The 11,761-nt window shown below is 54.4% G+C and overlaps 1 non-coding gene across 1 annotated transcript; it reads right to left on the reverse strand.

Annotated features, from left to right (window-relative positions):
• Positions 1 to 117: 117 nt before the first annotated feature.
• On the reverse strand, positions 118 to 190 carry DL89DRAFT_t204. The gene has a single exon. It is a non-coding gene; the product is annotated as a tRNA-Ala (tRNA).
• Between the last annotated feature and the right edge of the window lie 11,571 nt (positions 191 to 11,761).

The following is an 11,761-nucleotide window of genomic DNA, read 5'->3' on the forward strand; positions in this document are numbered from 1 at the left end:
GTACTCATTGGTCTCTGCATAGTGACCTACGATGACACTGCGTGTCACATCATTCCTGTTTCGGAATCAACAGCAAAACAGTAAACCACCGACACAAGCCGATGCCAACAAAAAGAGTGGAGGACCTGGGTATCGATCCCAGTGCCTCGCGCATGCTAAGCGCGCGCTCTCCCATTTGAGCTAGACCCCCTGAATCTCGGAATCGAAGCTGATCCGATTTGCATTCCAATTTCTGATATCGTCTAAAAATAATCGTACATAAAATATCGTATCAAGTGGATTGCTCATGATGAAGCGGTGAAAGCGGGGCTCACACTCTACTGCGGGCTACTGATGCACCCATGCACCCAAGCTATCGCCTGTATCAGTATTACCAGCTTCTCACTTGAAGTTTCGTATCTGTCATTTATATTTTCTCCCTGTTCGTGTTGGCTGATTGCACAGGAAAACCACTGCCCTACGATGTCGGTGTTGGCTTGAACAATTTGTGAAAGCAAACAACTAATAGAGGATGAGCGTTTGTTTCATTTAGAGTCTAGTGAATCAAGAGCCGGATGCATGTCCCAAGTAACATACCAAGTGCTAATGTGGCTCGTACAGGTGAAACAACGCAGTCCAATTCTCACATAAGATCGAGCGCCGGTGTACAGTGGGGTTATTCAATGGTATCTGCCATCAAAGGGTGGTTTTCCAACTGCAGAGTCAAAGTACTTTGGCATATATTTCATGTTGCAGATAGAGTTGATTAAGGAAGGAGACAATCCAGTAAAACATCCGTTTCTATAAGTAGCATGTAGCCTATATTTTATCCGGCAATTTAGACGTGTTTGGTTGTGTTGACCTGGAAGCGGCAACGCATTTCAAAGCCACCATACCAAACCAACAGAACAAAGGCTTGACACCCTGGACCACCCACCTGGTCCCGCATTTTTCTGATCCTATCCCATTTTTCCATAAGGCTCGAGGATATTTATCCCTTCAAAAGGTTAACAGGCTGTAGTAATAGACATAATCTCTTTAGTAAGAGCTTTTGACATTAAACTATAGCTACTAGGGAACTGAAATTCAAATATATCTAAAGTCAGATGCCTTCCTTTTATCAGCGCTCATGGTAACCCACAAATAATAATATAGAACAGCGGTAAGAGCCTAATGAGACGTTAGTTAAAGTGCCTGAGAAAAAGTACTAGGTAGCATGGTTTCCTAGTAATAAACTATGCGGGTGCTGATAAAACCAATCGTACACGTTCACAAAAATATATTGGAAAAACCAGGATGAATCTCCGCCGCTAGGAGCCAGCAGGAGGTATTTAAGCAAATGCTGAGTGTGCATACGGAGCCCTTGAGCTAAGCCGTGCACATGGCTCTGGGTAAAGCTGCACCACTCTGAGTGAGTACGCCGCCCCAGGTACGATGGAACAGCCCTAGGAGTATGACATTACTATTTTAAGCAGTCTCAATCTTGTCTTCAACAATGCCAAACTCAGAGGCAGCCAGCGCCAACACGCGCTGCACATCGCCGACGATATCCAAATCCTGGGCATCTGCAGCCACGCCCAACAGATCTACGAGCTCCGGCCACACCTTCCGCACCGCCTTCTGGAACGGCTTCGGTGCCATCGGTGACTTGGCCAGCTCGGGCAGGTACTTCAGCAGAACCACAACGCACGGCCGCCATGACGATACAATCATCGCGCCCTTTTTGGCTGATGCGGTTCCAGCGTTCTTTGCCGAGACATCTGCGCCAGCAATATGCACGGTGCGCGAGCTATCTTCGCGGTGGCCGGGTCCACCTGCACAATACTGCTCCAGTACATTCTTGGCAATAGCCGCCAGGCGGTCATCGACCTCGTCGGCAACGGCCGCCCGGTCGCTGGTGATGGTGGAGGTCTCCACGGTAATCCCAATCGCATCCGAGTTCATGCGCTGCAGAATATACAGTTCAGTCAGCATGCTCAGCGTCTCCTGCTTCAATAGACTGGGCATGGTCGGCATGACGCCCATTTCGACCAGGCGGCGACGCACCTTGCGGTTCTTGTTGAAGCGGTGCGCGAAGCTGCGCGACTGGTCGACACAGTCCAACAGAATGAACAGGTGGTGGGCAGACATGTGCGTGTACAGCGCCTCGCTCTCAAACAGCTCGCCCAGGGTCTGAATTAGCAGCAGCTGCAGGATGCACTTCAGTGTTATATGGATATAGTCGGCCGACTCGCCGTTCCCCTGCGCGCTGTTGGCCCTCGGCAGTGGTGTGGTTGATGGCTCTGTGGTGTCCCCGTTGGTTCTGGGCTGATCGTCTTCCTCCCAGGTAGCGCCGGCGATCGAAAATAGCTCTCGGGGCTGTGACCAGTTGAACAGCCGTGCCAGGGTCTCGCACACCAGTGCCCATGCACTCTCGTCCCATTTGGCAAAGTTGTTCTTGATCAGATCCTGCAAGCACGAGGTTCCAATCTTGCCCAGAATCTCCGACGGTTGCATGATGCACATGCTCAGGAGTTCCAGGACCTCAGCCAACATGCCGGACGGCAGGCTCGCTGGGTAGTACTCGGTAAATAGGGCGATCAGATGGCGCAGTGCCTTGATCAGAGTCGTCGAGAACCACAGTTCGAGATCATCCACTGTGGCAAAGCGCTTGGAAGCCGACGGATCCCGCAAATCAGCAAACATGGCAAACACCAAGTCGCGCAGAACGCTGGTCCACAGACCACGCGAGAAATGCCTGCCTTGAGTCATGATCATCTTGAAGAATGAGTCGACCGCGCGGGTGCGCACCTCGAGGTCCTCGGTATGCATCACCACCTCGTGGAAGGCACGCAAGGCAGGCATCCATACGCGGTACAGTGGCTGGTCATCCAGGCCGATCTGTTCCGAATTCTCCATGGCCGGGTGGGCCAGAATCTGCCGACCCAGATTCACTGCCGCCGTATGCAGGGTGTCGATGGCGTGCAGGGCCAGGCGCGGGCGGCGTGTCGCAGCACCGACCGCAAATTCGTTGAGGCAGTCGATCAGCTCGTGGAAATACTCGAGCCCAGCCACAGCCACAATCTCCACCGGCTTGCCGTCTGAGAGCTGAGGAGCCGAGGCAGTGGTCAGCAGCCACATCTGCGGGCCATGCTGCTCGGCACACTCCTTGGCCAGATGGAAGCCCATCTCAGCGATTGCGTCGCTCTGATCGCGCGCAGCAACTTGGGCAACATTCAGCACGGCCTTCCAGCCCGACCGGATATGCCGCGCCGCCGCCTGCACCAGCTGGCGCACGCACCGCAGAACCATGTCCTTGACCAGGCCGTCAACCGCCACTGGTCTAGGCGCATCTGGCACTACGCCCTCGAGAATATCAGCGAACGGACGCAAGAACTCCTTTTGGAAGGCAAAGTGCGGCAGTTCCTCCTTCTCCAAAAACTTCATACTCAGCTGGCGCAGCGAATCCAGCGCAAACAGCGCCGCGCGCGTGTCCTGGTAGGCGCCGACGCGGTCAAACAGGGGCCCCAGGATTGCCCAGATCTGCGACCACTCGACACGGATACGCTCCATATTGTAGTACGAGATCTCGACGATTTTGGTCAGCGAGAACAGCCGGGCCGGCGGCACCTGCAGCTGAGTCGAGCCGCGGCGCTTGCTCGGCTGGGGGTTCTCGATGCGGTATGTGGTGGCAATCTCACTCCACGCAACACTCGACAGGGCACGTACAAAGTCGGTAATGCCCGACCCCGACAGGTGAACCGATGACGTAAACAGCCGGTCAACTGTGACCACAAGCACCTGGGAGTTCGTCTCCAGCTTGGCCAGCTCGGCCACAGACACCACCGAGTTTCCGGATGCCGACCCGGCAAGAGCCCGAGCCGAGATGCTCTGCTGGCTCTGCTGCACATACCCTTGGTCGGCACTGGTGCGCGGATCAGAGCCTTGCGTCAGTAGCTGTAGGCGCTCGAGCTGCGACACACATTGCAGCACATCCAGCCAGCTCTCACACAGCCCGTCGCCTACATCCGCCCTGCTCGCCGCCACCTCGACTAGCGCTCGGATCGCCTCGACATGCTTGCGCTTCATCTCGGCCAGGTTCTGCAGCTGCGTGAAGTTCCGCAGTGTCGTCACAAACGTCGCCCGCTCCAGGGGCATCCGGAACCGGCACGCCAGCGCAATGCCGCACTGGAAGCCCGTCAGACAGGCGGAGATCACATGCGGATCTGCTGCCGTCTGCATTGGCGACGATAGTGCGGCTAGAAGCGCGGCCCAGATCGTGCCAAACATAGGTGCGATGTGGTCACTGCGCGTGGCATGCAGGAAGTCCGACATGTCCAGCAGCATCGCCCACGTATCGAGCGTTGCCAGGGATGGTGCCTGCGACGCTGCCTGCTGCTCCTCCTGCGCGGAACTGTTGAGGGTGTTGCTAACAACCGAGATCGACGGCCGGCGGACAGCCCGTCTGCGGCGCATCTTGGTCATGCTGCGCAGCGACTGCTCGCTCTTGGCTGCCATTTCGGCGCTGGCATGTGCTTGTTGCTCGCGGATGCGTGTTGCTGGGCCATTGCCCCACAGGTCAAACAGCGGGCCGGTGTGCTGTGTGTTGTCGACCTTGCCCTCAAGCGGATCGTCCTTGAGCTTGATCTCGTCAGCCACAATCTGGTCGAAAATCTGATTCAGCAGGTCGGGCTCCAGGTTCTTGCCATCGTTGATGCCGCGGTTGTTGTTGATAAACTCCTGCCGCGTCATGCGGTTCTTGACCTGCGGTGAGTGCTGGTCCGTGTTCAGAAGGATTGTCGAGTATGCGAGCACATAGGCAGCATCTGCGTTGGCAAAACCAGCCCCTGGGTTGCCCATCAGGTAGCGCTCGGCAAACTTGAGCATGAACCGATCGATCTTCTGCGCTTCGCCGGGCAGCCGGAATGACTGCAGGAAAAGGCGCAGCGCATCGACAAACTGCATTTCGTTGAAGTTCATCATGTCGACAAACGCATGCATGACGGCGATGTTGTGGGCATCGCCCTCGCCCAAGTACTCGCCCAGCTGCATCTTGTCGATGCCCGTGTTGCTCGAGAAGAACTTGGCAATCTCCACCGGGTCGTTGGATTTTATCAGCCCACCCTTCTTCCAAGCCTCAATGCCCTTCTTGGGCTTCCACGCAAACAGCTTGCGGCCCTCCTCGAACCGCTCCTTGCGGTGCTTGATCGACGACAGCTCCTCGGGGTCATCTGCTGGCGCATCGGATTTCCGCGGCACCGGCGTCTCGGAGTCGGTCCGGTCTACCTGCGACTCCTCGGGTGTCTGCTCCGCATGTATTGTTGGGCCTGCCATCCGGTCACTCCACACAACCATGCTCTGCAGCATTGCCGCCAGCGCATCCAGCGCTGACTGCCGCACTACGTAGTCATCGATGACAGTGCTACCGGCCTGTTTCTCGCTGGCAGAGTAGTTGAGCCCGCCGTACATCATATGGTTGACGCTGCTGGACTGGCTGCTGATCGAGAATGTGCGCGACGGCCGACCCACCTCGGTACCCAGCGACTCGGTGCTATTCAAGCCAGTAGTGCGAAGAGCCTGGGACACAGGCATATTGAACACTGTCTGCTTCTGCTGCACTGCATGCCACGCAGCACTCGACATTGCGGCGCCCTCGCCGGACTCGGCATTGACCAGAAAATGCGGACTATTCTTGATCACGCTGACATAGTTGCCGCCCAGCTTACACAGGACCTCAGCCAGGCGCTGGAACACATTGACGCTTGAGTCCTCGGCGCAGTCATAGTTGAGGTACAGCTCGACCACCAATGCTGGCTGGCTCAGCAGCCGCACCAGCGTCTGCACAACACGGCCGCGCTGGTACAGGGACGCTGAGCTCTTGCTCTCCAGCACTGGCAAAAGAATCTCGCGGAAAATCACCTCCAGCTCGCGCTTCATGTACATGCGCATGTGCTGTACTGCCAGCTCCCAGACCGCCAGCCCGAGATCAAGCACCATGGGGTTTGGAGACACCAGGTTGTGGCTAAGCGACAGCGACAGGCTCTGCCGCAACACCGCAATTAGCGGCACCGCCACTGTCGATGGCGTCTCAGTAGGCGACCCCTCGCCGTCTTGCTGCTGCTCCCGCGCCGTCTGCACAATCTGTGCGGAAATCGCTCTGTCCGGGCCTTCTGTGTCGAACTCGTCGCCTGCGTCGGTGCTCTCCTGCTCAGCTCCGTGGACTGACCGCAGGTAGACGTACGAGCTGACAAACACCTCAGTGTGCTCGCTCAGCGCCAATCTGATCAGATTCAGTGCCAGGCTGCGCGCGCGCAGCTGCGGTGCCCGCGGGTCCAGGTCATTCGGGATCTTGCGCATCGATAGCTTGCACAGCGATCGCAGGAGCAGGAACGCGTCACGTGCGGCACCGTCGTTGGCCTTCTGCATGCCCTCGTCCTCGTCGGTCTCCACTGGCACGCGCTGTAGCACCAGGTGCACCATCTGTGTCAGTGTGCCTTGCGAGATCGTCTGGTTGCCGGTGTTCCGTGCCAGCACAAACACATTGAACGTCGTGCGGATCGCCGCCAGCATCGCCGCCTGTCGCACCGGTAGCCGGTCAGACGAAATCAGTGCAAACAGCGCCTTGACTATCTGCAGCTGCACGGGGTCTGCCGTTCCCTCGCCCAGACACCGCGACACCATTGTGACCAGCCGGTCCGCCACGCTGCGGAAATACCCCATGCGCAGCTGCTCGGCCTCTGCCCGCGCCTCCCATTGGATCTGCTCATCGTCAGCCTGGTCGCCGCGGTTCGACCGGATCCGCTGCGCAACCGACTCCTGCGTTGCCAGGCCAGAGATGCTGTCGAAATAGTGGAATGACACGAGCTTCTCGACACAGTCCAGGGCTATTGCAACCGTCGGTGCGCTGTGCTGCGGGCTGCATGCCATGTCCATGGCCTCTAGGATTGTCTCCATGTCCTCCTTGCCGAGCCCGTGGGCCACTGCCTGCGGCGCATTGAGCGGCTTCAGGATGTTCACTGCCTTGTCCAGTGCCGATTTCATGTCCTTGCGCTTGCCTTCGCGCGTCCCAATAACTTCTCCAGTGCCCCGATAATGAACACCAGCCCGGGCAGAGGCGTCGGTGGTGTCTGTGGTGAGGCATGTGTTTCTATGCGGTCTTGTGGCTGAGTTGTCGCTGTGGCTGCCTCTGCTGATGCGCTGGCTTCTGGCTGTTCGCATGAGGTCATGGTGGGCTCCTGCACAGACTCTGCTTTGGCCAGGGTGTCCCCCGTCTGTGGTTGGCCGGTGTGGTCCTCATCGATAGTCTGTTCTTCAACAGGGTGCTCAATCTGCGTCTCTTCGTTCTGTTGTTGCTCGGCAGGTTTGTCACCGACAGACTCTGCCTCGTCAACTGCCTGCCCATCTGCATCTGCCGAATTGGTCTCCTCAGAAACTGCCTGCTCTTCAACCGAATCGCTGAATTCCTCCAACGGACTATGCACCGGAGGTAGCTCACCAGCTTTCTCTGTCTCTGTCATTTAATACGAACTACGGGAGGATAGGGCACAGATAATATTAAAAAACGTTGAATTCGAGTAAACAGGGAGAGTATGAGTGAGTTCTGTGCGAGTTGGCTGGCCCACAGAAAAAAATCCGCTTCATCAGCGCCTGAAGGGTGCGATTTCGAAAGGGCTTCCCCCACCAAGAATGCCACTGCTGTGTTGCGGCTGATCGTCCTTCAGCACAGGTTTCCTCCCCACTCATTTATCGAGACCAGGTGTGGACTCTGATGGGCTGAGCAAAAGCACGCACTCGTGCCTGTGGTGGTCTCCCGCTAACAGCCTTCCACGTCCTAATCCACAGATATGATAAGGGTACCCAGAATATATCCGGTTCTCAGCACAGACCTGCACTCTCCTGCCAACAAGCGCCGTGGAGCTCACGGGACCTCTACGTCACCACTCTATGTAGAGGATTGGGGGCAGCGCCCACATATGCGGAAACGGCATCGATTTCCACATTCCAATGTCAGCAGGTAGGAATGACTTCTTCCGGGGGGCAAGCGCCGGCATTTGCAATAAAGGGCACCTTGGTGTTTGCAAGCGATGCACGCCTGGCAGACAGAAAGAGATAGAGTTGCCACCACAAAATTTCTCTCTACCTTTCGGCAATTGAAAGCACATCCCTCTCGACAAGGTGGCAACAATGAACCACTAATTCGTCCTTCTGTTCATGAAGGTCCGTCCTGAGAACTACCCGGAGAGCCACACCTTCTAGAGCACCCGCCTCTACTGGCGTTCTTGGTTAAATCACTAAACCAGCAGGTTTTATATTCGGGTCCTTTATACCTACATTATTCAGAGGAACAGGCAGCAGCAAGTCATGGGCTGGAAAAAAGTATGTACGAATCTTTATTACAATTGACCAAGTAGCTACAATAAGGGTAGTGCCGAGACTTCATTTCAAGCAGAAGTCCGGTTTGCCAAACCGGCGTGTTAGTCCACGAGCTATACAGAAAAAGTGGGTGAGGAATCCTTGCTAGGTGTCCTACGAGCGTGGTGCTCATAGCTGCATACTCAAGGTCCAGCGACAGGGCTTTACTCGTTGCGCAGCGAGAATCCGTGCGGAGTGCCAGGCGTGTTGATGAGACGGAAGTTCAGGTTCTGGGTGTACATTTTCCACAGCAGTTGCTTTATAACAAAAAAAAAAAAACAGGGTGCAAAGGAGGTGTTGTTTAGTTTCTTTTAGAAGAAAAGTGGGTGAGGAAAAACTGGCATGGAGGGAAGAGGCGCGCTTCTTGGGTGTCATGTCTCCCCATTCATATATACTGAGCCCCTCCACAGGTCAGATGAGAGCTCAATGCAGAGAGCGCAGATCACTCCTTTTTATTGTCGTCCTTCAGGCATCAGTCTTCGCACATCTCACCTCCTGTGTCCGTTGCCGCTACTAGAGGCTTTCCTGCCCTCCAAACCTCCACCAAAAAAAAACACATTGGTGCAGGGTTCTGTCGAAACTCGGAAATGATCGCCCGCGTCAGAGTTGCTTTTCCGCCTCAGTCCATACTCAACAATTGCGGCTCACATATTGCTAGTGCCTCCAAGCATGATAGTGACATGGAAATGTGAAGCAAATTAATGATTTATTTGCGACCCAACAGGCGTGTCCCAAACAATAACAGTTCAAGAGAGCTGGGACAGCGAGCTGATGCCAAGGATGGTCAGAATCGACTGGGGCTCTTCAGGATAGCCTCGATGTAGTGCGGTTGGCCCAGAAGGGTCTTGAGCAGCGCTGGCACCTGCTTGATTTTCTCCAGGAGCTCTGGGCTTGAGATGATCTTCACCAGGTTCTGCACATTCTGCACGATCTCATCCGCGCTCAGCTGCAGCTTCACGCCGTCGGCACCAACATGCACATTGGCGTCGACTGGACCATCGACGTTGGCGTTGATACCCTTGGCGCTGACATCTCCGTCGACGTGCACGGGGCCGACGTTGAGTTGTCCGTCAATGCCCTTGTGCTGGCGTGCACTGCACCGTTGATGGGGCCAGCAGAGATGTGGCCCGTCGATACCGTTGAGGTTGGCGTTGGCACCGAGGTTCGGCTCAACAACGATGTTATCAAGGCTGGCGGGGAGAGCAGAGGCAAGGGTAAGGAAGAGCGAGGCAGTGAAGAGGCGCATCTTGAGGGATAGTAATCGTAAGATTAGGAGTTGACAAAAGAGGGGGATGTAGAAGGGCGTGAGGGAGGGTTGAGGTAAATGTAGGCAGGAAAGAGTGGTTGCTGATGAAAACATTTTGCAAGTTGCTGGACCGCGGGGCCGGTTTATATATGAATGTGGTTGGCTACGGACAAGAGGAGCACATTTATCAATTATTGCACCATTAGGTTTTTGCTCAGCTTCAGCGTTTTTTCGGGCTCTCGCACCGCTGACGAGCGATGTCATATTCACAGGATTCCCCGCTTGTCCCAAAAATGGCGACAGACCCGGTCTTGTCGGGCGAAGTGAATTCCATGTGGTGGATTTGCGCTTATCTCTTCCTGAGCCAAATACCGAAAGACGCGCACAGCCGATTGGCGCATGCTTTTGGAAACTAAAGCTTGCACCAGCTTTTGTTTGTTGCTTGTCATCTATTGCTCCATACACAATTCTGTCCTTGCATCTGAAGTTTGCATAGTCCGGGAACACGAAATAAAAACAACGATTTCCCTCCTGACACCCCCAGACGCTGATAGAGAGTTGCAAGTGTATGAGTCAGTGAGGTGTCCGATATGGGCTGGATCAATATGAATGTGCCAATAACGATATATTCTTTGCAAATGGAGGCTGAACGTGAGGGCTAGAAAGTGTCATCAATGCATTCCAGCAGATCAGCAGCAAATAAAGAAGAACGTGGGTGGCTAGCGTTGGTGCTGGGAGTTTTCCAGGAAGCTCTTGAGTCTAGTCACGGCGTCTGCGACCAACTGCGGGTTAAGCATGTACTTGTGAACAGGTCTGGTGTGCAATAGTCCATGGTATTTGCTGTCGAGCGAAACAGCTGTTGGCAAACGCAAACAGTTTTGTACACTCTTTCCCGCGAGAATATCGGAAGGGTTGACCACCTGTATCAGTGACTTTAGGTTCTCGTCGGAACCAACGGCAATTGACAAGAGGCAGTTGTCAATATCGGCTGTGCTGGAATCTTCTGTAGATGGCCACTAGACACAGGAGCATTGTCAGATGTAGTATCAGAACCAGCGGGATTGGCTGCATCAGTGGGGTAACAGTATCAGCAGAATTAACAGTATCAGCAGGACTAGCTGCATCAGCGGTAGTGCATCAGCCTACTGCATCAGCGGAGTTGCCGAACCAACAGGACTAGCTGCCATAGCGAGACTAGCTACCTAGCAGGACTGGCTCTACTAGCAGGACTAGCTCTATCAGCAGAGTTAGTCACACCAGAAGGACCAACTGCACCAGAGTTGGCCGCTCTAGCAGGCTTGGCTGTATCAGGAGGAGTAGCTCTATTAGCTGAATTAGTCCACCACCGAGATTAGGCGCGCCGCCAAGGTTAGTTACACCGTCTGCATGGTTGGTGCTTAGCCAGTATTGGAAAAACGCGGTTCTGGGCGAAACCAAGGATGCCACCAGGACCGAGAGGCGACGCTGTAGTGAAGACAACAAGGAAAAGCGAGACAGCAAAGGACGCATCTTAGAGAAATAGGTAGCCGTGCTAAATGAATTACACAGTTTGAACGGAATATATATCAGCAAGATGAAAAAGCCAAGTGTACAACCGGAGAGGAGGGAAGGAAAGGTATATGTGTACATTAGCAGACCTATTTCTGTGCCAAGCCTCACCGTTTCATATTTTGTTCAAGACTGGGTGGCGGAGCTGTGCAATAGTCGTCAAGAGGCGCATTGATCAAAAGTGGGCATCAATACGAGTATTATTGTGCGCTATATGCGCAGTTTGTTGATACTTGCCATTACGATATATATACTGCAGCCCACCAGTAAATGGGTAGATGGAAAAGACAGCTGTTTCATTGACTCAAGAAAACGTCGGGTTTCTTTCATGGCAAACCAAGAGTCCTTCTAAGCCAGTATCATTCGACGAGGAACAAGGAATCAGAATAAAAAAACCTAGAGAAAGCTTAGGTAGACTGATGCCAAGAACAGTCAGGATCATCTGTGGATTCTCTAGAGCCAGCCTGATCATCTGAGAGTTCTCCACGGGGGTTTAAGCAGAGAAAGGACTTTCTGAATCTTTCAACAGTTCGGGATTGGAGATGATCTTGATCATGTGTGGATGTTTGTTTGAAAGAATCAGTGCCACTGACCCTC

The sequence above is a fragment of the Linderina pennispora genome (genome assembly GCF_002104995.1).
Source record: "Linderina pennispora strain ATCC 12442 chromosome Unknown DL89scaffold_60, whole genome shotgun sequence".
In the NCBI taxonomy this organism is placed as follows: Eukaryota; Fungi; Kickxellomycota; class Kickxellomycetes; order Kickxellales; family Kickxellaceae; genus Linderina; species Linderina pennispora.